We start from the raw sequence: 26,958 nt of genomic DNA, 5'->3' as shown, positions 1-26,958 counted from the left end.
CCATTTTGTACACTTCTTCCCAATCCTCAAAAACTTCACAACAGAAAGCCCTGATGGTTGGGTTTAAGTTTTCTCCCCCAGCTACATATCTTTATTTCTTTCTCACTCTGTCCCAGTTGGACACTTCTTTCCTGTCAAGCTAGCCTATTCATTGTACCTTATTTTCAACTTTATCAATGCCAACTCTGCTCGTGTGTACTGTTTTGCCTGAAACCACCTCTTCCTTCCCATCCAACAGACCACTGCTCTCCTTACTCTGAAAGCCCTTCCAAAAGCACATCTCTTTTAGGAGGTCTCCCGTGAGTAATCTCTCATCCCCCAATTGTATTTCCCCCTCTCTTGCCACCTGTGTACTTTCAAGCCACCTAAGCACTTTCTTTATGGTATTTAAAAGCTTACTATGTGCCAGACACTGATCTTAGTCCGGGGGTAAATACAGGGAATCAGTTTGGGCACAGCCTCTGTCCCAGATGAGGCTCACAGTCTTAATCCCAATTTTGCGGATGAGATAACTGAGACACAGAGAAGTGAAGTGACTTGCCCAAGGTCACACAGCTGACAATTGGCGGAGGTGGGATTTGAACCCACGACCTCTGACTCCAAAGCCCGAGCTCTTTCCTACTGAGCCACGCTTCGTCAGGCACGGTATTAACCGCTGGGGTGGGTGCAAGCAAATTGGGTTGGACACAGTCTCTGTCCCACATGGGGCTCACAGTCTCAATCTCCATTTCGCGGTTGAGGTAACTGAGGCCCACAGAAGTGAAGGGACTTGCCCAAGGTCACACAGCAGACCAGTGGCAGAGCAGTGACCTTATGACCCCGAGGCCAGTGCTCTATCCACTAGGCCTTGCTGCTTCTCAAGCACTTGGGTACTCCTCTTGGACCTCTCATCTGCCTTTGACATTTGGATTCATTCATTCATTCGGTCGTATTTATTGAGCGCTAACTGTATGCACAGCAATGTAGTAAGCGCTTATCACCCCCTTTTCTTAAAACTATTGAACTTTGGATTCACTGACACTGTCATCTCTTGGTTGTCCTCCTGTCTCTCTGGCCGCTTCTTCTTAGCATGAGAGTCCCTCAGAGCTCAGTTTTGGGTCCCCTTATATTCTCCATTTACACTGACTCCCTTGAAGAATATGGATAATTCCCAAATATACCTCTCCATCACTGAACTCTCTCTCCTTTTCTGCTGTCTTGCATTTCATCTTGTCCTCAGGACATCTTACTTGAGTGATATGCCAACAGCTCTAACTTAACATGATCAAAACAGAACTCCTCATCTTACAACCCAAACCCTGTCCTCCACAGGACTTTGCCTATCTCACTTTAAAATGACACCAATCAGTGGTATTTATTGAGCACTTGATGTGTGCAGAACAGTGCATAATCAACAATGCATAATCAACCTACGCATCAGGCGAAAACTCCTCACCCTGGGCTTCAAGGCTGTCCATCACCTTGCCCCCTCCTACCTCACCTCTCTTCTCTCCTTCTCCAGCCCAGCCTGCACCCTCCGCTCCTCTGCCGCTGCTCACCTCCTCACTGTGTCTCGTTCTCACCTGTCCCGCCGTCGACCCCTGGCCCACGTCCTCCCCCTGGCCTGGAATGCCCTCCCTCCACACATCCGCCAAGCTAGCTCTCTTCCTCTCTTCAAAGTCCTACTGAGAGCTCACCTCCTCCAGGAGGCCTTCCTAGACTGAGCCCCCTCCTTCCTCTCCCCCTCCTCCCCCTCCCCATCCCTCTGCCTTACCTCCTTCCCCTCCCCACAGCACCTGTATATATGTTTGTACATATTTATTACTCTATTTTATTTGTACATATTTATTCTTTTTATTTTATTTTGTTAATATGTTTTGCTTTGTTGTCTGTCTCCCCCTTCTAGACTGTGAGCCCGCTGTTGGGTAGGGACCGTTCTATATGTTGCCACCTTGTACTTCCCAAGCGCTTAGTACAGTGCTCTGCACACAGTAAGCGCTCAATAAATACGATTGAATGAATGAATGAACAGTGTACTGAGTGCTTGGAAAGTCGAGTACGAAAGAGTTGGTGACCAAGATGGTGGTGGTCCGGCCTACAAGGAGTTTGCAGTGTGGAGGGGGAGAAAAACATGAAAATAAATTACAGGTAGGGGAAATGACAGAGCGTAAGGATATGTACATCATCATAATTGTGGCATTTCCCAAGTGCTTACTGTCAGGCACTGTACTAAGCGCTGCGATGGGTACGAGCAAGTTACGTTGCACACCATCCTTGTCCCACACGGGGCTCCCATTGTTAATTCCCATTTTACAGACGAGGGAACTGAGGCCCAGAGAAGTTAAGTGACTTGCCCAAGGTGACACAGCGGACAAGTAGCAGAGCTAGGATTAGAACCCAGGTCCTTCTGACTCCCAGGCCGTGCTCTATCCACTAAGTGTTGTGGGGCTGAGGGTTGGGTGAATATCAGGTGCTTAGAAGTTAGAGATCCAAGTTTGTAGACGGAGGAGAGGGCAGATAGCGGAAATGAGGACTTAGTAAGGGAAGATCTCAGTCAGTCATGCTTATTAAGCGCTACTGTTTGCAGGGCATTGTACTAAGTGCTTGGGAGAGTACAACACAAAAATATAAAGACATTCCCTGCCCCCAACGAGGGATTTTAGGAGGGTCATGAGGCGGGGGAGGGAGTTTCAGGCAAGAGGGACAGTGGGGTCAAGGGACTGGTGGCAGGGCAGGACAGATGAAGGTACAGCGTGTGGCGTTTGGAGGGAAGAAGGGAGGGGGCAAGGGTTTTGATAAGGTGCGATGGAATGGGGTCGGGGTGCAGGTGGTGGGGGTGGATTTTTGAGATCATCATCATCAATCGAATTGAGCGCTTACTGTGTGCAGAGCACTGTACTAAGCGCTTGGGAAGTACAGATTGGCAACATATAGAGACAGTCCCTACCCAACAGTGGGCTCACAGTCTAAAAGGGGGAGACAAAACCAAACATACTAACAAAATAAAATAAATAGAATAGATATGCACCAGTAAAATAAATAGAGTAATAAATATGTACAAACTTACATGCCGGGCACGGAGATGAGATGGGAGATCTCCTCTTGAGAGACTGCTGGGAAAGAAGGGAGAGTCATAGAAGGGGCAGGAGTAGGGAGAGACTGGTGAAAAGCAGGGGAGATTTTAGGGCAATCATGCCTGATGGATTCAATTTTCTCAATAAAATACATGGCCAGGCCATTAGGCGCAGGATTTCTTAAGGACAGAGATGGTGTCTACTAACACTTGTAGTTCCCAAGGTGATTAATAAAGTTCTCTGCAAAAAGAAAGCACTCCATAAATACTTCTGATTGATTAATTGACTTGCATTCTAGGGTGAGGTAGGAAGAGGAAGATTGCTCCCTTGTTACTTTATGTGGCGGGATGGTGGTGAATCGAGTTCCAGATATGGCCCTGCCTTCTAGTGTCAGAGATGTTGATCTTGTGTATGTAGAGATGGCCCAATCCTGGAAGTTATCAGATTTTCCTTTCCTGAGGTATAGGTTGCATAATTCCAGAAACCACAAATCAGAAATAATAGTGAGTACTGTCCTGTGTGGTGAGACCCAGGGATCCCCTTTCCTTACCTTTGTCACCCTGATCTATCAGATTTATGCTCTAACTTTAACCACCTGGCTGTGCTCCTTGGATAAGGTGATTGGGAAATTCCACATTAGATGGCATTGTAGTTTTTTTTCTGGTTTTTGTTCATCACTTTCTATGTGACAAGCCCTGTACTAAGCGCTAGGGTAGATTCAAGCTACTCAGTTTGGACACTGGCCATGTCCCACATGGGGCTCACAGTCTTAATCCCCATTTTGAAGATAAGGTAACTGAGACTCCAAGGAGTGAAATGACTTGCTCAAGGTCACACAGCGGGCAAGTGGCAGAGCCGGGATTAGAACCCAGGTCCTTCTAGCTTCCAGGCCCAATCTCTATCCACTAAGCCATGCTGCTTCTATATGTTCCACCACCCTGAAATATATCGACTGGATTCGTCGAAGTCCCACAGTTGGCCATAGACCCATAATGCAATGAAAGACAGCCTTAGAGGCAGCAGTGGCAGTAATAATAATAATAATGATGGCATTTATTAAGCACTTACTATGTGCAAAGCACTGTTCTAAGCGCTGGGGGGATACAAGGTGATCAGGTTGTCCCACGGGGGGCTCACAGTCAATCCCCATTTTACAGATGGGGTAACTGAGGCACAGAGAAGTTAAGTGATTTGCCCAAAGTCACACAGTTGGCAGAGCTGGGATTTAGTGGCTAGAGCACAGGCCTGGAAATCAGAAGGTCATGGGTTCTAATCCCGGCTCTGCCACTTTGCTGTATGACCTTAGGCAAGTCACTTAACTTCTCTGTGCTTCAGTTATCTGTAAAATGGGAATTGAGACTGTGAGCCCCATGTGGGATAGGGCAGTGCTTAGCACATAGTAAATGCTTAACAGATACCATAATTATTATTATAGGGACTATGTCCAACCCAATTTGCCTGTATCCACTTCAGCACTTAGTACACTGCCTGGCACATAATAAGCACTTAACAAATGTTAAAGAATGTTAACAAATGTTAGAGAAGCAGTGTGGCTCAATGGAAAAGAGCACAGGCTTTGGAGTCAGAGGTCATGGGTTCAAATCCCAGCTCTGCCAATTGTCAGCTGTGTGACTTTGGGCAAGTCACTTAACTTCTCTGTGCCCCAGTTACCTCATCTGTAAAATGGGGATGAAGACTGTGAGCCCTCTGTGGGACAACCTGATCACCTTGTAACCTCCCCAGTGCTTAGAACAGTGCTTTGCACATAGTAAGCGCTTAATGAATGCCATTATAACAAATAACAAATAAATGTCATAATAATAATAAATATTTGCAAGGAAAAGTGAAGTGGTTTTGGGATTCCTACTTCCACTTGCTCAGGCCACTCCCGGAGATTCCTAGTGGAAATAGCCTATAGCGGCCCATGGGGCTGTGTGCTGGGCTGCTGTGCAGAAACCTTGGGGGAACAGTGGCAGTGTGGCCTAATGGCTAGAGCAAAATCTTGAGAGTGAGGAGGACCAGGGTTCTGATTCCAGCTCCACTGCTTGTCTGCTGCGTGACCTTGGGTAAGTCACTTCCCTTCTCTGTGCCTCAGTTACCTCCTGTAAAAAGGGGATTAATACTATGAGCCCCATGTGGTACATGGAGCTGTGTCTCACCTGATTAACTGGTATCCACCCCAGTGGTTAGTACAGTGCCTGACACAGAGTAAGCACTTAAAAAAAAACCCCAATAAAATCCCCCCACAAAAAACCAAAAACAACGGCTGGTGGAAGTAGGTTTAGGGGTGAAAAGCAATTGGACAACATTTTATGCAGCATTTGTTGCTGATGTGGGTGGCTCTCCTGAGCTAAAGACATGGACTTGGTGACTAAGTCTTCCGTTTGCCTGTGTTTGTGTGTCTGTCTATCTGTGATGGGGGTGGCGGGGAGTGATGGTTGTCTGTGCGTCTGTGTCATTCTTCACTTTGGGTTTTTTTTGTGTTTTTTTCTTTTTTTTGGTCCCTTTTCCTTTCTGACATTTGTTCTTTTTCCCTCTGCCATTTTCTCCCTACCCATTCTTGGGCCATTGATTGACCCTACCACCATGGCACTGTCCCTTCCTGCACCACTTGGGAGCTCCAGAAAATAAAGTCTCTCAGTCCTTGGGGGGAAGGGGGCCAGTATGTCTCATGTCCTGCCATGTGGCAGCAGTACTGACTTAGAGCTTGAGCTCTAGCCGAAGAGGGAATTCTGAGAATTCACAGGAGGACAGTAGTAGTATTTCTTAAGCACTTACGGCATGCAGAGGACTGTACTAAGCTCTGGGAGAGAGTACATGGGTGGGAATTCCCTTGTTGGGACCTACAGTCTAAGACAAATGGTGTCCAAAGTTCTTGTTTGATGACCTGCTTGTCTTGGGGTGTCTGAGGGTGACACTGGGAAGGTATTTGATTGGATTAGATGCCAGTACCTGAGTTCGAGTCCCAGTTCCTTCGCTTCTCTTCTCGTTCTCGCCTGTCCCGCCATCGACCCCCGGCCCACGTCATCCCCTGGGCCTGGAATGCCCTCCCTCTGCCCATCCGCCAGGCTAGCTCTCTTCCTCCCTTCAAGGCCCTACTGAGAGCTCACCTCCTCCAGGAAGCCTTCCCAGACTGAGCCCCTTCCTTCCTCTCCCCCTCGTCCCCCTCTCCATCCCCCGCATCTTACCTCCTTCCCTTCCCCACAGCACCTGTATATATGTATATATGTTTGTACATATTTATTGCTCTATTTATTTATTTTACTTGTACATAGCTATTCTATTTTATTTTGTTAGTATGTTTGGTTTTGTTCTCTGTCTCCTCCTTTTAGACTGTGAGCCCACTGTTGGGTAGGGACTGTCTCTATATGTTGCCAACTTGTACTTCCCAAGCGCTTAGTACAGTGCTCTGCACAAAGTAAGCGCTCAATAAATACGATTGATTGATTGATTGATTGTGATCCTGGGCAAGTCACTTAACTTCTGTGTGCCTGTTACCATCTGTAAAATGGGGATTGATTGAGCCTCATGTGTGAAATGGACTGTGTCCAACCTGATTATGTGTATCTACCCTAGCACTTAGGACAGTGCCTGGCACACAATAAGTGCTTAACAAATACCATTTTGAAAAATAAACACCAAAAAACCCCCTCATATCCGTCAAATTAAAAATCCTTTTAAAATCACTGGGAATGTGGAAGACTGCCGTGGAAGGATACGTACAAGTTATGTGTGGAGGAGGTGTCAGGGAGAGCCAGAGGAAAAATTCCTTGATATAGGGTCTGCTTTGTTGAAATATTATTTTAATGAGGTTTTCAAGAGTCTTCAGTAGTTGTCTTAAAAGTCCACTTTAATGTCTGAACAAGTCTGGCTAGTTGACTTTTTCCTGCTTTTTTCTGTTCTGCCTTGATGTTTGGCAGAGTGGATTTCAGAATTCAGTCTGGGTAGTGAGTGGTGTTAGAGGCTTAAGGATGTTTTGCAGGATTCAATTCTTCATAACTCTTGTCATTTGTTTTTAATTTATCTTTTGAATAATTTGGAATATGCCCAGATTGGCTTTTAGTCTGGAAAGAAATTGAAATTAATGAATAAAATATACATTTTCTTATGTACTTGGGCACTTAGTAGAGCTATGTAGAGGAAACATTGCAGAAGCTATCACCCTATTTAACAAGGAATGAGGTATATTGAAATTGGTTCAACTACAGAAAATACTTTACAAGAATGTGTTTATCATCTGTCAGGTTTGAAAGTGATCCTGTTTGCGGTAGAATTTCTCATGTGTAAAAAAAAAAAAGTAATAGTCTTTTGAGCTCAGCGTGGCCTAATGGGTAGAGCACGGTCCTGGGAGCCAGAAGGACCTGGGTTCTAATTTCAGCTCTGCCCCTTGTCTGTCGTGTGACTTTGGGCAAGTCATTTAACTTCTCCATGTCTGTTGCCTCATCTGTAAAATGGGGTTTGAGACTGTGAGCCCCGTGTGGGACCGGGACTGGGCCCAATGTGATTACTTTGTATCTACCCCTGTGCTTAGAACAGTGCCTGGCACATAGTAAGTGCTTAACAAATGCCATTAAAAGAAAAAAAACAAAAAAAAAGCTTAGGGGACTAGCCTTATGGACAATGACGATGAGCAAATCTCACTGGGTGAAATTTCTGGTAGAGAACAAAGAGATGGAGAAAGTTCTGGTGGGAATGGGCTTGGGGCAGGGCTGTTAATTGGGGGGCACTTTTTATTTCCATGAGCGGTGTACGCCAGTGAGACTGATCATCACATTCATTGTGGTATTTATTAAGTGCTTACTATGTTATATGCTGGGGTACATTCAGGAGAATCAGAACCCTCTCCCTTGTGGAACTCACAATCTGAAAGGGAAATAGAGTAGGCATTTTATCTCCATTTTGCAGATGAGGAAGCTAAGGCCCAGCGAGGTTAAGTAATTTACCCAAGATCACCTAGCGGGTTGTAGAGTTAGAACTAGACCCTAGGGCTTCTGACTTACAGTCCTCTAGACTATAAGCTCATCGTGGGCAGGGAATGTGTCTGTATTTTTATATTGTACTCTCCCAAATGCTTAGTACAGTGCTTTGCACACAGTGCTCGATAAATACTAGTGAATGAATGGATGGGTGAATGTGTCTACCAACTCTACTGTACTCTCCCAAGAGCTTAATACAGTGCTCCGTACTCAGAGAACGCTCAATAGATGCAATTGATGGATCGATTTTTGTCTGGTGCTCTTTCAGAGTAGGCCGTTGGCTTCCGTCTAAAGATGGATGGTCTTTACCTAGGTTTCTTTTTGATAATGTCAATATTTGTGATGAAATTCTGTCAGGAGCCCGTGGCCAGAAAAGACCATTTCCACCACGTACCTGAGAAGAAAATTCTTTACTGCACTAATGCGTTTGCCACTCTTTGCATCTGTCATTGTCATTGATTCTTCCTCTCCGTATCTCAACCTTCCCCAATTCTCTGTTTGTAAGAGGGCAATCCATCACTTGATTTCCACAGCCAAACTGGACTGACCGTCACAGTTGTCTTCCAGAATTCCTTTGCTGTGTATTTGAGACTACTTGACAATGTCTTTAACATGCTCTATCAACCCTGCTGTGTATCCCCCATCCCTCCCCTCCCCACAGCCCCTCCTGTTACCTCACCATTTGGCAGCTCTTTGAATAGCCTCCTGCATACATCCCGCTCACATATCCTGCCAAGTAAAGCTGCGCTACTATAAGCGCCTCCTCAGAGCTCATGGACTGACTGCCTTCTAAGTTCTTGGTGGGGCTGGTCCTTTCTGGTATTCCCATATTGGGAAGGCCTTATGGTAACAGACAATATGGCCTAGTGGATAGAGCACAGACCTGGGTGTCAGAAGGTTCTGGAATCTAGTCCCCGCTCCACCACTTGTCTGCTCTGTGACCTTGGGCAAGTCGTTTAACTTCTCCGTGTGACCTCGTCGATAAAATGGGATTTAAGACTGTGAGCCCCATGTGGGACAAACTGATGAGCTTGTATCTACTCCAGTGCTTAGAACAGTGCCTGGAACATAGTAAGCACTTAACAAATACCACAGTTATTATTTTGTTGGGGCCATTTTGCAGATGAAGTCTTGCATCGTCCCACATGATGACACCGTTACAGTGCCACCAGCCAGACATGTGACAAGAGATAGAAGGGATCTGGGGTAGCCTCAGTTTACCTCTCATGCCCAGGCAGCCAAAGGCCTGCAGCCTTTTTTTCCGATGGGTGGTGGAGGGGGGAAGGTGGCGTCATTAAGAGCAGGAGGACCCCACCATGATCAAGCGGTGTTTTCTGGTACACCTCTCCACATTTCACCCCACAGAAAGTTCTTGTGGAACTGAAGGAGAGTGAGGGGTGGGAGGGGTGCTTGGAGGAGGAAGAGGGGTGACCAGAGAGCCATCCCATCCCTCCTGTGTGAAGCCCCCTCCGCCCAACACACACACCCCCACCCCCCCACACCCCCAACCTTGGGCTGTATATCCTCCGCCTTGGTGTGGAGGGGTGAGGGGCATAGGGGTTTGTGGAGAATTCATTCATTCAGTCGTATTTATTGAGAGCTTACTGTGTGCAGAGCACTGTACTAAGCGCTTGGGAAGTAGAATGCAACCAGTAGCCAGTCCTTGCAGCCAGGGAGAGCTGGGGCCGGCCACCTTTTCTCTGAGAGAAGAGCACAGCACCTGTATATATGTATATATGTTTGTACATATTTTTTTACTCTATTTAATTTATTTGTACATATCTATTCTATTTTATTTTGTTAGTATGTTTGGTTTTGTTCTCTGTCTCCCCCTTTTAGACTGTGAGCCCACTGTTGGGTAGGGACTGTCTCTATATGTTGCCAATTTGTACTTCCCAAGCGCTTAGTACGGTGCTCTGCACATAGTAAGCGCTCAATAAATACGATTGATGATGATGATGATGAGAGGGTCCTTGGGCCGAGCATGAGTCAGAGCACCCACATTGCAACTGAACAGTGTTCCCTGACACCTTCTTCTCCTCCGCTCTTTGCCCATCGGCTTGTTCTTCCGACAGCAAAGTTGGCTGTAGGTGGAGGGATAGGGCAGGAAGAGAGGCAGCCAGGAATTCCCGTCTCCCCCCGCCGCAGTCGTTGTGACAGCCCACAGCACAGAGGGGCAGTCTCCTCTCCTCCCCTTCCCCACCGTGAGTAAACCCACACTCACTCACATGGGCACACCCGTGTGAGTCACTTGTCCCAGTGGGGTTTCTCACCCTATCTTCCAGCCGCCTCTGAAACACCACTTTTCTCCTCCATCACTCTCTATAACAACCTTCTCCAACCCAGAAGTCCACAAGATTCCTCCCGGAAACACCGAGATCAAGAGCTAGGGGCCAGGGGCAGGCCAGTGATTAGCACCCACTTGTATTCACCACTACCCGTGGGTGGGCGGAAGAGGAGGAAGAGCCGGAGAAGGAGGTTGAGCAGATTTTAAAAGAGCATTCCCAGGCCCTTCTGGACACGCAAACTCTGCTCACATTCTGCCCCTTTCTCCATTCATTCATTCATTCATTCATTCATTCATTCATTCATTTATTCATTCATTCAATCGTATTTATTGAGCACTTACTGTGTGCAGAGCACTGTACTAAGCGCTTGGGCAGTACAAGTTGGCAACATATAGAGACGGTCCCTACCCAACAGTGGGCTCACAGTCTAGAAGGGGGAGACAGACAACAAAACAAAACACATTAACAAAATAAAATAAATAGAATAAATATGTACAAATAAAATAAATAAATAGAGTAATAAATACGTACAAACATATATAATATATACAGGTGCTGTGGGGAGGGGAAGGAGGTAATGCGGGGGGGGGGATGGGGAGGGGGAGGAACGTCTCCTTGGACTGTTCCCCAGGGTCACCTGTCCAGGGATGAATTAATACAGGGGCAAAAACAGCTTCAGCAGTTTGGGGTTTAATAATAATAATGATTATGGCATTTCTTAAGTGCTTACTTGTGCCAAGCACTGTTCTAAGCGCTGGAGTAGATACAAGGTCATCAGGTTAAGTGGACCAAGCTGTGGCCGTGTTGGTAAGATCATCGGGGAGCGCCACTTGGGAGGTCAGCCGAGGTCCTCCTAACGGCTTGGCTTAGTGGCAAGTGCCCGGGCTTGGGAGTCAGAGGACGTGGGTTTGAATCCCATCTCCGCCACCTGTCCTCTGTGTGGCCTTGGGCAAGCCACTTAACTTCTCTGTGCCTCCTTTACCTCATCTGTAAAATGGGGGTGAAAACTGTGAACTTCACGTGGGACAACCTGATGACCTTGTATCTACTCCACCGCTTAGAACAGTGCTTGGCACAAAGTAAGCACTTAAGAAATGCCATAATCATTATTATTATTAAACTCCAAACTCCTGTACTGAAGCTGTTTTTGCCCCTGTATTAATTCATCCCTGGACAGGTGACCCTGGGGAGATGTCCAGATCCCCCTCCTCCCCCTCCCCATCCCCCCCGCCTTACCTCCTTCCCCTCCCCACAGCACCTGTATATATGTATATATGTTTGTGCGTATTTATTACTCTATTTCATTTGTACATATTTATTTTATTTTATTAGTATGTTTTGTTTTGTTCTCTGTCTCCCCCTTCTAGACTGTAAGTCCACTGTTGGGTAGGGACCATCTCTATATGTTGCCAACTTGTACTTCCCAAGTGCTTACTACAGTGCTTTGCACACAGTAAGCGCTCAATAAATACGATTGAATGAATGAATCTTAGAGCCATACTGAATGCGAACACTACTGACCTTTACCGTAGCTCTCCGTTTGTCGAACATAATCCTGGTGATCCAGAATTATGATCTGCGTGCGACGGACACCTTATTGGAGACTGTACTTGGCTCTGTCTTTAATGCCTTCCTTTCTTGCATGTGCTCCATTTCAGCCCATCACGTAGCACCTACTTGCGTCACTTATGCTCACCCATCCTCCTTGCATGCTCCAATTATTGAGGCAGTGTTGTGGCAAACCGGGCCAGCTGATGTTCAGTAGGGCTTCCAGACGATGCTGGCCAAAACTGAGAAGCCGTGTACGCCTACTCTGGTAGGACCAGGTTTCAGAAACCTATAGAGGAGTTTGGACCCTATTTCAGCTTAGTTGATATTTAGTTAATGGTATCTAGACTATAGGAAGCAGCATGGCCTAGTGGCGAGAGCATGGGTTTGGGAGTCAGAGGTCATGGGTTCTAATTCCAGCTCCACCACTTGTCTGCTCTGTGACCTTGGGCAAGTCACTTCACTTCTCTGTGCCTCAGTGACCTCATCTGTAAAATAGGGATTGAGAGTGTGAGCCCCATGTGGGACAGGGACTGTGTCCAACCTGATTACCTTGTATCTACCCCATCACTTAGAACAGTGCTTTGTACATAGTAAGCACTTAACAAATACTGTAATTATTATTATTAGTATTATTAATCTTTAAGGCTCGTTATGGGCAGGGAATGTGCTGTTCATCGTTTTGCATTGTGCTTTTCCAAGCACTGAGTATGGTGCTCTGTACACAGTAAGTGCTCAGTAAATATGATTGATTGATTGATTAGATAGTATGATGTCTGAATTTCTATCTATGACGTCTGTTTTCCATACTGTGCTCAAAGAACATACATCCAGTCTTCTAAAATCCGGGCATCATGTTCCAGGAAAATCTCGCGTTAAGTAAGACTAGTGCTGTAATACGCTGATACCACATATATGCACTATCATATAAGTCTTTCTTTTCCAACATGTCCTGATTCCAAATTGGCTAGCATTAATGGAGGCCCATTCCCAATTTCCCTAACATCATCATCATCATCAATCGTATTTATTGAGCGCTTACTGTGTGCAGAGCATTGGGAAGTACAAGTTGGCAACATATAGAGACAGTCCCTACCCAACAGTGGGCTCACAGTCTAAAAGGGGGAGACAGAGAACAGAACCAAACATACTAACAAAATAAAATAAATAGAATAGATATGTACAAGTAAAATAAATAAATAAATAGAGTAATAAATATGTACAAACATATATACATACATTCATATATACAACGTTGTACCTAGAAGCTCCTTGCATCTTATGCATCTGTTGTGTCTCCCAAGTGTTTAGTGTTTTGCATTCAATAGGTGCTGGAGTAGTACCATTACTAGAGAAGCAGTACGATTGAATGAATGAATGATAGAGCACAGGCCTGGGAGTTAGGAGGCCATGAATTCTAATCCTGGCTCCATCACTTGTCTGTTGTGTGCCCTTGGGCAAGTCACTTAACTTCTCTGGTCCTCAGTTACCTCATCTAGAAAATGGGTGAGCCCCTCATGCGACCGGGACTGTGTCCAACCTGATTTGCTTGTATCCACCCCAGTGCTTAGTACAGTGCCTGGCACATTGTAAGCGTTTAACAAATACCTTAATTATTATTATCATTATTAATATTAACACTGCTACAATGCGTAGTGAAACACACACATTCTGGAAAAGCTGGAAATATTTTTCTTCAAGGTTTGACACTATGCGTGGTAGAATGGTGTTCTGTTAAGGTGTACATGCCATGTACACACTAAGTTAATGTTAGTTTATTTTAAGGTAGTCCTTTGAATAGCAATGACCATTCTAGTAGTAGTAGTATTATTGAGTGCCCTCTTAGTAATAATAATAATAATGATGATGGCATTTATTAAGTACTTACTATGTGCAAAGCACTGTTCTAAGCGCTGGGGAGGTTACAAGGTGATCAGGTTGCCCCAAGGGGGGCTCACAGTCTTAATCCCCGTTTTACAGATGAGGTAACTGAGGCCCAGAGAAGTGAAGTGACTTGCCCAGGTCACACAGCTGACAATTGGCAGAGCCGGGATTTGAACCCATGACCTCTGACTCCAAAGTCCGTGCTCTTCCCACTGAGCCACGCTGCTTCTCTAGTACAAGGCACACTGCACTAAGTGCTTGGAAAGTACAAAGGAATGAGATTCCATACCCACCAGGAATGTACAATAACATAATATGATAATCAGTCAATCAATCAATCATATTTATTGAGCACTTACTGTGTGCAGAGCACTGTACTAAGCGCTTGGGAAGTACAAGTTGGCAACATATAGAGACAGTCCCTACCCAACAGCGGGCTCACAGTCTAGAAGGGGGAGACAGACCACAAGACCAAACATACTAACAAAATAAAATAAATAAAATAGATATGTACAGGCAAAATAAATAAATAAATAGAGTAATAAATATGTACAAACATATACATATATACAGGTAATGATAATATTTACAGAGTTGTTAAAATACACAATTGAATGTTCAATTAAAAGCATGTAGACCAAAATACTCAGAACAGATAAAAATAAATGAAGTGCTATGTAGCATTCTACCTACTGCCTATAGGACAGTTACTGATTGCAGCCTCGGACACTTTCAACTTTGAAGCTAGTAGGGTCCAAATGGTGGAAGAGGGTCCTTCATGAAGTGTGTAGTATGCATGTGGAATTCCTTACCACAGGAGAGGGATAGAGAGAGGACAGTGATAGTTCAGAAAGTTTAATTGTGTCTGTTTGACAGATTCCCCAGTGGGTCATCACAAGGAAAGTTTAGGTTTATTATGACAAACCTAACAATCAGGATGGATGCCCATCCAGGCCCTCTTTTGTGCCTCAGAGATGGAATCCTGGTTGGGTGGACAATCGTTCTGCCTCAGGACGATCACGTCTGTGTCTTATAGTGGACCTGAACGTCTCTGTGAACTCTGTAGTGTTGTATTTCCCCAATCATCAATCAATCAATCAATTGTATTTATTGAGTGCTTACTGTGTGCAGAGCACTGTACTAAGCGCTTGGGAAGTACAAGTTGGCAACATATAGAGACGGTCCCTACCCAACAGTGGGCTCACAGTCTAGAAGGGGGAGACAGAGAACAAAACGAAACATATTAACAAAATAGAATAGATATGTACAAGTAAAATAAATAAATAGAGTAATAAATACGTACAAAAGCATTCCCCCAAGCATTTAGTACAGTGCTCTGCACGTAGTAAGAGCTCAATACCACTGATGATGATGATGATAATGATAACCTCTCCTAGCTCTGCTTCCAACAAAGCTGCTCCAAAGATTTCTCCCTGTTGCTACTGCTGTTCAGTGTCATCATCAGTGGTATTTATAGGATGCTCACTCTGTGCAGAGCACTGTATTAAGAGGTTGGGAGAGTACAGTATAACAGAGTCGGCAGATACGTTCCCCACCCTCGGTGAGCTTACAGTCATCAGCCTCCATCAGTCATAGCTACAGGCAGCAGCAAAAAGTATGATGGCTCTTTCCCACATCTGCTAGACACTCCAAGCCCTTGCGTTTGGTACTCTCACATGGCTAAACCTCTGTCATAGTCTCAACTAGGAGCCACAACTGTTGGTGCGTAGTGTGTTCCGTGATATGCATTTGTGTGCCAAAACAATTGATGCTTCTACTCCAGTATGAGGGAGTTCACTGCTTCAGATATTGGTCATTTATTGGACCCAAAATGTGGACAATTTATTCTCGACTCTGGTTCCTCTGGAAAATTAAATATGAAGAAGCTTGAAGATTAAAAGCTCAGTTCCAAGAGATGAAAAGGGACAGGTTTGGAAACCGTTGCAAGCACGTTAGTCTTTTCAGAAACCTTTGACTCAAAAATGATTTGGCTGAATTACTTGAAATTTTCTAGGAAATTATATCTGACCTCAGAACTGGGAGGGTTTGATTACTTTTTTTTTTTTTCTTTTTGACACATTTAAATAAACAGAAACAGAGAGTGACTCGTTTTTTTAACCTTACTCTGTGGCAGTCGTGTTTGCAAGGATCTCTCCCAGGATCCCCAGGGTTGAGAGATCTCATGCTGCCCCAACCTGTTGACCCTGGGTCCAATTCTGGTGTCGAAGTGAAGGCACGCTAGAGGCTGGGGGTGGAGGATGACTGTGGACCTCTGGTATGGCAGCAGATTATAGCCCCCTAATGGGATTTACATTTCATATGAAAAGGAGGTCTTATTTATGAGCTTTCAGCAAAAATCAATTGGGGGAAAACATTAATCAAGAAAATATGCAGAACTGGCTTCATTTTATGTGAGGAGGAGAAGACCATGGGGTTGTCCTTTTCCACCATTTATTTTTGTCTTAGCTCTGCTGTTGGCAGGTTTCAAGTGTAATGTTATATTTGCGCCTCGTATTGGTTTTGTTAAATTGGCACTAGGTACTTTAATCAATCAATGGAATTTATTGAGCGCTTACTGGGTGCAGAGCAGTGTACTAAGCTCTTGGGAGAATACAGTATAACAGACTTGGTAGGTGTGTTCCCTCCCCACAGCGAGCTATCTTGATTAGAGTAGTCCTTCTTCCCTGCTGCATTTTCCCGTTGCAGATTCCTTACAAAGCAGGAATACCAAGACAAGTGTCTCATAATAATGATATTGATTAGGCTCTTGTCATATGCCAAGTTCTGGGGTAGCTAGGAGATAATCAGATATTCCAAGAGGCCTTCCCTGATTTAAGCCCTCTTTTTCCCCCACTCCCTCTCCCTACTGTGTTTATTCATTCATTCAATCGTATTTATTGAGCACTTACTGTGTGCAGAGCACTGTACTAAGCACTTGGGAAGTACAAGTTGGCAACATATAGAGACGGTCCCTACCCAACAGTGGGCTCACAGTCTAGAAGGGGGAGACAGAGAACAAAAGAAAACATATTAACAAAATAAAATAAATAGAATAAATATGTACAAATAAAATAAACAGAGTAATAAATACGTACAAACATATATACATATGTACAGGTGCTGTGGAGAGGGGAAGGAGGTAAGGTGGGGGGGATGGGGAGGGGGAGGAGGGGTAGAGGAAGGAGGGGGCTCAGTCTGGGAAGGCCTCCTGGAGGAGGTGAGCTCTCAGTAGGGCCTTGAAGGGAGGAAGAGAGCTAGCTTGGCGGAGGGGCAGAGGGAGGGGATTCCAGGCCCGGGGGATGACGTGGGCCGGGGGTCGATGGCGGGACAGGCGAGAGCGAGGTACGGTGAGGAGATCAGCGGTGGAGGAGCGGAGGGTGCGGACTGGGCTGGAGAAGGAGAGAAGGGAGGTGAGGTAGGAGGGGGCAAGGGGATGGACAGCCTTGAAGCCCAGGGTGAGGAGTTTTTGCCTGATGTGTAGGTTGATTGGTAGCCACTGGAGATTTTTGAGGAGGGGAGTAACATGCCCAGAGCGTTTCTGGACAAAGACGATCCAGGCAGCGGCGTGAAGTATGGATTGAAGTGGGGAGAGACAGGAGGGTGGGAGGTCAGAGAGGAGGCTGATGCAGTAATCCAGATGGGATAGGATGAGAGCTTGAACGAACAGGGTAGTGGTTTGGATGGAGCGGAAAGGGTGGCGCTTGGCAATGTTGCGGAGGTGAGACCGGCAGGTTTTAGTGACGGATTGGATGTGAGGGGTGAACGAGAGAGCGGAGTCGAGGATGACACCAAGGTTGCGGGCTTGTGAGACGGGAAGGATGGTAGTGTGCCGTCAACAGTGATGGGAAAGTCAGGGAGACGGCAGGGTTTGGGAGGGAAGACGAGGAGTTCAGTCTTGGACATGTTGACTTTTAGATGGCGGGCAGACATCCAGATGGAGATATCCTGAAGGCAGGAGGAGATGCGAGCCTGGAGGGAGGGAGAGAGAGCAGGGGCAGAGATGTAGATTTGGGTGTCATCAGCGTAGAGATGATAGTTGAAGCCTATCACACAAGAAGCTTATGATCTATAGGGGAGCTCTCAGTAGGGTTTTGAAGGGAGGAAGAAAGTCAGCCTGGAGGATGTGTGAATACTGTGTTGTCTTATCCACTTGTATCTGTACCCTTTAAGCACTTGATAGTCACCCCATCCTCAGGACTCAAGTACAAGTCTGTAATTTATTTCTATTATTATTAATAATCATAATAATAATGATGGCATTTGTTAAGCGCTTACTATGTGCAAAGGACTGTTCTAAGCGCTGGGGAGGTTGCAAGGTGATTAGGTTGTCCCACGGGGGGCTCATAGTCTTATTCCCCATTTTCCAGATGAGGTGACTGAGGCCCTGAGAAGTTAAGTGACTTACCCAAAGTCACACTGCTGACAAGTGGCGGAGGAGGGATTTGAACCCATGACCTCTGACTCCAAAGCCCGGGCTCTTTCCACTGAGCCACGCTGTCTCGTCTCGCTGCTTATTGTCTGTCTCCCCTATAGATCATAAGCTCCTTGTGGGCAGGCAACTTGTCTACCAACTCTTTCGTATTGTACTCTCCCAAGCTCTTAGTACAGTACTCCGCACACAGTGAGCGTTCACTAAATACCATGGATTGATCCGATCAGACACAGTCCTTTCCAACAAAGGTCTCACACTAGGAGGGAGGGTGGGCGAACAGGAATTTCATCCTCATTTTTCAGATGAAGAAATGGAAGCACAAAAAAGTTAACAGCCTCAGCTCATCAGGACTGAAACCTGGGTGTCCTGTCCCCTACTCACTCCATATTTTACTAGGGGAGGATTAAGCACTTAAGCACTTGACTTGGCTGAGAAACACGCACAGGAAAAAGACATCCTGCCCGACTTACTTGACCTAGATTTGCACTCTCCACTCGCTTTTTTTTTAATGGTGTTTCTGTATCACTTACTATGCGCCAAACACCGTTCTAAGCGTAGGGATAGATACAAAGTAATCAGGTTTGACACAGTCCATGTTCCACAGGGGGCTCACTGTCTTAGTCCCCATTTTCAGATGAGGGAACTGAGACACAGAGAAGTGAGGTGACTTGTCCAAGGTCACCCAGCAGACAAATGGTGGAGTTGGGATTAGAACATATTTACTATTTATTTTGTCAGTGATGTGCTTTTAGCTTTACTTGTATTTATTCTGATGACTGGACACCTGACCACATGTTTTGTGGTCAGAGCACTGTACTTGGCGCTTGGGAAGTACAAGTCGGCAACATATACAATCCCTACACAACAACGGGCTCACAGTGTAGAAAGGGGAGACAGACAGCAAAACAGAACAAGTAGACAGGTGTCAATACCATCAAAATAAATAGAATTATAGATATATATGCATCATTAATAAAATAAATAGAGTAGTAAGTATTTACAAATATATACAAGTGCTGTGGGGAGGGGAAGGGGGCAGGACGTGGGGGGGGCGATGGGGAGGGGAAGAGGAGGAGAGGAAAAAGGGGGGTTCAATCTGGGAAGGCCTCCTGGAGAAGGTGAGCTCTCAATAGGGTTTTGAAGGGAGGAAGAGAGCCAGCCTGGCGGATGTGTGAAATGTCAAGATGAGTGTCCCCCCCCAGCCTCATATTTGGGGAGGGGTGGTGGCATTCCCCTGAAGCCCCCCCCTCCACCCCAGGAGTCCCCAGGGTATGACCTTTAACCTCCTCTTCAGATCTCACATTCATTCAAATTGGGCAGTGAAGATTCAAAAAGTGTTAATCCAACTTTAAAGCTTCAAAGTAACCATCCCCATCTGTTCATGTGAGCATATCGATTCCAGGAATGGGAAAGCAAGGGTGTGCAGAGGGACAGTCCTATACAGAACTTGGAATTAAAATGTTTGGGCCAATGCACCGTCTGATCATTAGTGCCAAGTATTAGCATCTCAGCAGAGCATCCAAAAGATCCTAGAATGCTGAATCCAGAGAAGTTATGTTTTGAATTATGTTACAGAATCAACATTAATATAAAAGAAGAGTCGCCTTGTTTGCGGGGTTATTTATACTATAAGTTGCTCACTTTAATCATCTATCTTACTAGTTTCCCTTCAATTCCATTCCCTTTTGTGAGTAATTGGGTATTTAGTTTCATTGTAAAATAACTTTGCGGAACAGAGTTCGACACTAATGAATAACGTACAATTGCTTTATTCTCGAGAGATAAATGTGGTATGAAAAATTACTTGTATTTTTCCTTTTTAGGAATAAAACTAGCTTTTTAATAGAATAGATTGGAGAGTTTGGCTCTTGGTTTTGCTTGGTTGAAGACTTCAAAATTATATAAAAGAGAATGTATTTTACAAAGTAATCAGAGTTGCAGCCAGGTTAACATAATTTAATTCTGTTTTTTTGCCACGTTTGACATTTTCCCATATATTGGTCAGTTCAACAAACAACAACATTGGTTTTTAACTGAAAATAAGGAAAAATTTGTCAAAAGGCTTTGGTGGTTGAATATGAAGTCATTTACTAGTATAGTTAGTTCTTTCATAAAGCGTGTTTTCACTGTGCGTTTTGGATAGAAAGCAGCGGCAGAAGAAGGGAGGGGCTCTGACAACACGCAAATCTGCGGATTCAGCGGATTGCGGTATTAGAAGAATCGGTTACGCACATGTGCGTGATGTCGGACCTGGGGTGATAGAACTGCACAAGTTGCCTTTTATGTGGGATTCTGCAAGAATTCAATCCCTGCCTTGTAAGGAGAACTGCCTGCACTCTTTTGTCTTGCAGAAATAATTCAAAAGAGATTGTGGGCCAGGTCCTCTGTAGAAGTAAGAGCATGTATTGAGGGGCTACTGGCTGCGGTACTCTATACTAAGCACTTGGAAAGTAAAAGTCAAAGAGACACATTCTCTACCCCAAAAGAACTGGCCTTCTCTTGTGCCCTGTTAGTTCGAGTACGGAGAGAAAAAATCATCTTTTCCCCTTCAAACCGAAAGAGAGAAAAGGCGAAAGAAAAAGGAACGAAACAGGATGAAGAGGAGAGAGAGCGAAGAGAGAAAGTTGGGTCAGGGAGCAGAGGAGATTATATTCCATAAAATCATTCCCACAGAAAGAAGTCACTCTGTTGTTCCTTTGAACGGGAAACCAGAAATACTTACTTACCCTCTCTTCCACTGTCCTTTACTCTCTGCATTTGTAGAAGGAGGGATAAAAATATTATTTATTAAGTGCCTTCTGTGTGCAAGGCCCTGTATTAAGCACGGGGAAATTATACAGAGCTGAGAATTACACATAGTACCTGGTCCTCAAGGGGTTCACAGTCCAAGAATAAGCGGGGAGGGGGAGTTTGGCAACAAAGGATAAGGAAAGATGAATGGTAAAAATCACCAAAAAAAGGTGGAAAACAGGGACAGTGGCAAGTTCAGTAAAAACAATCAACCATGCTAATGAGAGGAGGAGTTTGCGGCTCTGAGGCCAAAGGCCTGTCGAATGGAAGACCCTGACCAGAGTCCCTGCAGAACCAGAACCGTGTTAAAATGTGTAGAAGCGTGATGCCACTCGGAAAATCCTTGTGGCCCCGCTGGCGTGGAATAGGTTGGGAGTGATGGCCCAGACTGGCATGGTGGAATAGTGGCAGGGGCATCTCTGGGGGCTTGCTCAGCTGTCTGGTGGGTAGGAAGGCAGAGGCGGGAACCTGCTGCTGTGTAATGCCATGGTACAGCTTTACCACTTCCTCATTGTGGGCTGGGAATGTGTCTACCGACTCTGTTATATTATACTCTCCCACAGTAAGTTCACCCAGTAAACCTCAATAAATATAATTGATTGATTGATCGACTGCCAGGTTTGGGGAACTGGGCAACTCACTTCAAGGCAGCAGTAGTGTGGGGGAGTGAGGCACCAAATGGAGTCTAGTGGCAACTGCAGCCATCCAGTGCGGCCAAGCTGGCCTAATAGTAATAATAATAATAATAATTATGGTATTCGTTAAGCGCTTACTATGTGCTAGGTACTGTTCTAAGCACTGGGGTAGATACAAGTTAATCATGTTGGATACAGTCCCTGTCCCACTTGGGGCTCACAGTCTTAATCCCCATTTTACAATGAGGGAGCTGAGGCACAGAGAAGTGAAATGACTTGCTCAAGGTCACACAGCAGACAAGTGGCGGAGCCGGGACTAGAACCCATGACCTTCTGATTCCCAGGCCCGTGCTCTATCCAGTAGGCCACACTGCTTCCCCTACCCGATATGCTTGTGTCTATCGCAATGCTTGGTACAGTTCCTGGCACAAAGTAAGCACACAACAAATACCACAGTTATTATTAATTATTATTATTCCTTCCTTCCCCTCTGGGGCAAGAAGGGATGTTTCCAGCATGTCTGGATGGGGGGGCATCTAGCAAAGCTTGAAATTCACATCTATATTCCAGGAGGGCCAGTTCACCCCAGAGGCCGAGATGGTGACAGACACTGTCGCTGTGGAGGGGTTCTGCGTCTCTCCCCACAACCCCCCAACCTCCACCCTTGGGTGGCAGGGCTAAACCTGGAAAAGCATGACTGTGAGTTCATCTCTAGACTGTGAGCTCGCTGTGAGCAGGGAATATGTCTGTTGTTATACTGTATCAATCAATCAATCAATCAATCAATCAATCGTATTTATTGAGCGCTTACTATGTGCAGAGCACTGTACTAAGCGCTTGGGAAGTACAAATTGGCATCACATAGAGACAGTCCCTACCCGATAGTGGGCTCACAGTCTAAAAGGGGGAGACAGAGAACAGAACCAAACATACCAACAAAATAAAATAAGTAGGATAGAAATGTACAAGTAAAATAAATAAATAAATAAATAAACAGAGTAATAAATATGTACAACCATATATACATATATACAGGTGCTGTGGGGAGGGGAAGGCGGTAAGGCGGGGGGATGGAGAGGGGGACGAGGGGGAGAGGAAAGAAGGGGCTCAATCTGGGAAGGCCTCCTGGAGGAGGTGAGCTCTCAGGAGGGCCTTGAAGGGAGGAAGAGAGCTAGCTTGGCGGATGGGCAGAGGGAGGGCATTCCAGGCCCGGGGGATGACGTGGGCCGGGGGTCGATGGCGGGACAGGCGAGAGCGAGGTACAGTGAGGAGATTAGTGGTGGAGGAGCGGAGGGTGCGGGCTGGGCAGTAGAAGGAGAGAAGGGAGGTGAGGTAGGAGGGGGCGAGGTGATGGAGAGCCTTGAAGCCCAGGGTGAGGAGTTTCTGCCTGATGCGCAGATTGATCGGTAGCCATTGGAGGTTTTTGAGGAGGGGAGTGATATGTCCAGAGCGTTTCTGGACAAAGATAATCCGGGCAGCAGCATGAAGTATGGATTGAAGTGGAGAGAGACACGAGGATGGGAGATCAGAGAGAAGGCTAGTGCAGTAGTCCAGACGGGATAGGATGAGAGCTTGAATTAGCAGGGTAGCGGTTTGGATGGAGAGGAAAGGGCGGATCTTGGCAATGTTGCGGAGCTGAGACCGGCAGGTTTTGGTGACGGCTTGGATGTGAGGGGTGAATGAGAGAGCGGAGTCGAGGATGACACCAAGGTTGCGGGCTTGTGAGACGGGAAGGATGGTAGTGCCGTCAACAGAGATGGGAAAGTCAGGGAGAGGACAAGGTTTGGGAGGGAAGACAAGGAGCTCAGTCTTCGACATGTTGAGCTGTACTCTCCCAAGTGCTTAGTACAGTGCTTTGCACAAAATAAGCGCTCAATAAATACGATTGAATTGAATGACCATTGTGCCCAACTCAGGACATCCAGTCAGCTTAACCTGACGCCTACCATCTCCGAAGGTATAGGAACCTCCAGTGGTTGCCTATCGCCAAGATCCACCTTTTCCTCTCCATCCAAAACACTACCTTGCTGGTTCAATCTCTCATCCTATCCCAACTGGATTACTACATCAGCCTCCTCTCTGATCTCCCATCCTCCTGTCTCTCCCCACTTCAGTCTACACTTGACCTTGCTGCCCGGATCATCTTTGTGCAGAAACGCTCTGGGCATGTTACTTCCCTCCTCAAGAACCTCCAGTGGCTGCCTGTCAACGTATGAATCAAGCAAAAACTCCTCACTCTCGACTTCAAGGCTGTCCATCACCTGCCCCCTCCTACCTCCCCTCCCTTCTCTCCTTCTCCAGCCCAGCCCGCACCCTCCATTCCTCTGCCACTGCTAACCTCCTCACTGTACCTCGTTCTCGCCTGTCCCACTGTCGACCCCCGGCCCACGTCCTTCCCCTGGCATGGAATGCCCTCCCTCCACACATCTGCCAAGCTAGCAATCTTCCTCCCTTCAAAGCCCTACTGAGAACTCACCTCCTCCAGGAAGCCTTCCCAGACGGAGCCCCCCTTTTCTTCTCCTCCTCCCCATCCCCTCAGCCCTACCTCCATCCCCTCCCCGCAGCACTTGTATATATATTTGTACAGATTTATTACTCTATTTTACTTGTACACTATTCTATTTCTTTTGTTAATGATGTGCAGATAGCTTGAATTCTATTTGTTCTGACTATTTTGACACCTGTCTGCATGTTTTGATTTGTTGTGGGTCTCCCCGTTTTAGACTGTGAGCCCGTTGTTGGGTAGGGACCATCTCTATATGTTGCTGACTTGTATTTCCCAAGCACTTAGTACAGTGCTCTGCACACAGTAAGTGCTCAATAAATACGATTGAACGATTGAATGAATCCACCCCCATGTCAAACAGGAATTCCTTACTGTTGCCTTTAAAGCACTCAATCAGTTTGACCCTCCTACGTTAGGAGAAACCTCTCTGATTTCCTATACAATCCAGCCCGTACACTTTGCTCCTCTAATACCATCCTACCCCCTGTACCCTGACCGTGTTTATCTCATTGCCCGACCTCTCACCCACGTCGTGCCTCTGGTCTGGAATTCCCTCCTCCTCTTTATCAGACAGATGATCACTGTCCCCACATTCAAAGCCTGATTATAATCACATCTCCTCAAGAGGCTTTCCCCAACTAAGCCTTGATTTCCTCTTGTCCCACTCCAGTTTTCATCACCCTCGTAGTTAGATTGTACCCCTTATTCACCCTACCCTCAGCACTTATGCCTGTATTAATTTCCATCTCCCCCTCTATACTGCAAGCTTGTTGTGTTCAGGGATCATGTATCTGGTATTTTGTACTCTCCTAAATGCTTAGTGCAGTGCTCTGCCCACAGTCAATGCTCAAATATGATTGATTGAGCAGGGTTGCAGAAAAGAGTGCTCAGGATGAAGAACCATATGCTTAACTAAAGTAATTTGAATCAGTAGATACCTCCTTTTACTCGGTTTCACTAAATGATTATCCTTCATTCACTCTGGCTGCCCATACCTTATTTTTAAATTAGCAAGATTCTAATTCTCAAGTATCGTATGATTTAGAATATAAGATCACAACCTTAAGTCCTCTTAGAAGAAGTTCTTTGATGTTTTTGTGGCAGAATTTGAAAATATGAAATACTTTTTCTGGAAATGAGTTTACTGTAGCTTTTACACGAACTGGCAGTAATTCAACCAAATTGTTCTGTGTCGAGTCATTTTTTAGCAGTCAGAACAAGATTATAGTTTCCAGATGAAACTTAGAATGTCACATAGTGATGACATATATTTTCCTGGTTGGCGCGGCTTGAGATGCAGTTTTGCATGCCATGTCACGCTGAGTTGCAGATTCCAAAAGCCATTATTTCCCCAAAGGCTCTCAGCAGTGATAGTATTGATTGTAGCATGTATTATACTTGTAAGTCCTGACCAAAGTTGCAGCTTCTCTGACAGGCTACATCAAAGCTATATCTCTCTACAACAGAAAGTATATCTTTAATAACATTGCCACATTGATGTCATTCTCTTCTCAACTTGTTCAAACTTAGGTTGCCAAAGATGTTTCTATTTCAAAAAGGAGGAAGAAGAGTAATGATAGCAACAAAACCGTAATGTCAACCAGTGAATAGTATTTAAGGAGCATTTACTGTCCAGAGCACTGTACTAAATGCTTGGGAGAATACACTAGAGAGAGTAGATATGTTTCCTGCCCTCAGTATGGGAGGAAGACAAGAAAATAAATTTCAGGTTGGGAGAAGCCATGCCATTACGAAATGACTTTTTTCCAAAGAACTCAAAGCACTCTGATGGTACTTTTTTTCCTCACCACTTGCTTGTGATGGAGGAAGCATTAATACCACCCTATAAAAGATGGAAAACCAGACAAGTTTATGTGATCTGCTTTCCATTTTTAACTTCTGATGGAAAATTGTTTCTGGGTAAGAAATCAGGCTCAGGCCTTGGAAATGGACTTCAGTAGAACCTAATAGAAATAGAAGAGAATTAGAACAAGCTGAGGTGATCTTTGGGGGTCCATTCGTTGTCAGCTGCATTTATTGAGTGCTTACTGTGTGCAGAGCACTGTGTTAAGCACTTAGGAGAGTACAGTGCAACAATTAACAGGAACTCTCAGGGTGTAGAGGTGAATGAGACTATGGAGCCACACTGAGCGCAAAAGGGGAAAGGAAAAAAATAATTATGATACTCGTTAGGTGCAGAATATGTACCAAGCACTATTCTAAGCACTGGTGTAGATAAAAGTTAGGGTGGACACAGTCCTGTCCCATCTAGGGCTCACATTTTCTTAACCTCCATTTTCCAGATGAGATAATTGAGTCCCAGAGAAGTGAAGTGACTTGCCCACGGTCACACAGCAGGCACGTGGTGAAGCTGGGATTAGAACCCATGACCCCCTCACTCCCAGGCTCAAGCTCTATCCACTAAGCCACCTCACCTAGGCTGAGGACCTGTTCATGGGGTTTTTGGGGGCTCGAGGTGACTGGTATTGACTGTAAACTCGACCTGGGCAGGGAATATGTCTGTTTATTGTGGTATCATCCTCACCCAAGCACTTAGTGCAGTGCTCCGCACACAGTGAGCGCTCAATAAATATGACTGAAGGAATGAAGTAGCAGAGGCAGAGCCTGGAAATTGGGTTACACTGTGTTTAGGGGGTTGCTGATCCAGCAACCCTGAGCATCCGCTCCCCAATCTTGTCACCCCAGGCCTGGCACCTATATCATCCCAGGAACCAGGAAGCCGTGGTCCATGATCCCCCTCAGAGATGATTCCCTGTTTGCGTTGGGGAAGTGCAATCCATGATAATTTCCCATGCTACACTGCATGATGGCACCAGGCCATGGCA

The 26,958-nt window shown here is 45.6% G+C and overlaps 1 protein-coding gene across 2 annotated transcripts in view; it reads left to right on the top strand.

Moving 5' to 3' along the window:
- VPS13B (vacuolar protein sorting 13 homolog B) overlaps window positions 1-26,958 on the top strand; it is a 1,018,523-nt gene that overhangs the window by 413,919 nt on the left and 577,646 nt on the right. The window lies entirely within an intron of this gene.

Source organism: Tachyglossus aculeatus, chromosome 4, assembly GCF_015852505.1.
Source record: "Tachyglossus aculeatus isolate mTacAcu1 chromosome 4, mTacAcu1.pri, whole genome shotgun sequence".
In the NCBI taxonomy this organism is placed as follows: domain Eukaryota; kingdom Metazoa; phylum Chordata; class Mammalia; order Monotremata; family Tachyglossidae; genus Tachyglossus; species Tachyglossus aculeatus.
Note: the sequence above shows the minus strand (reverse complement) of the source record. Positions and strands in the feature narration are given on the sequence as shown.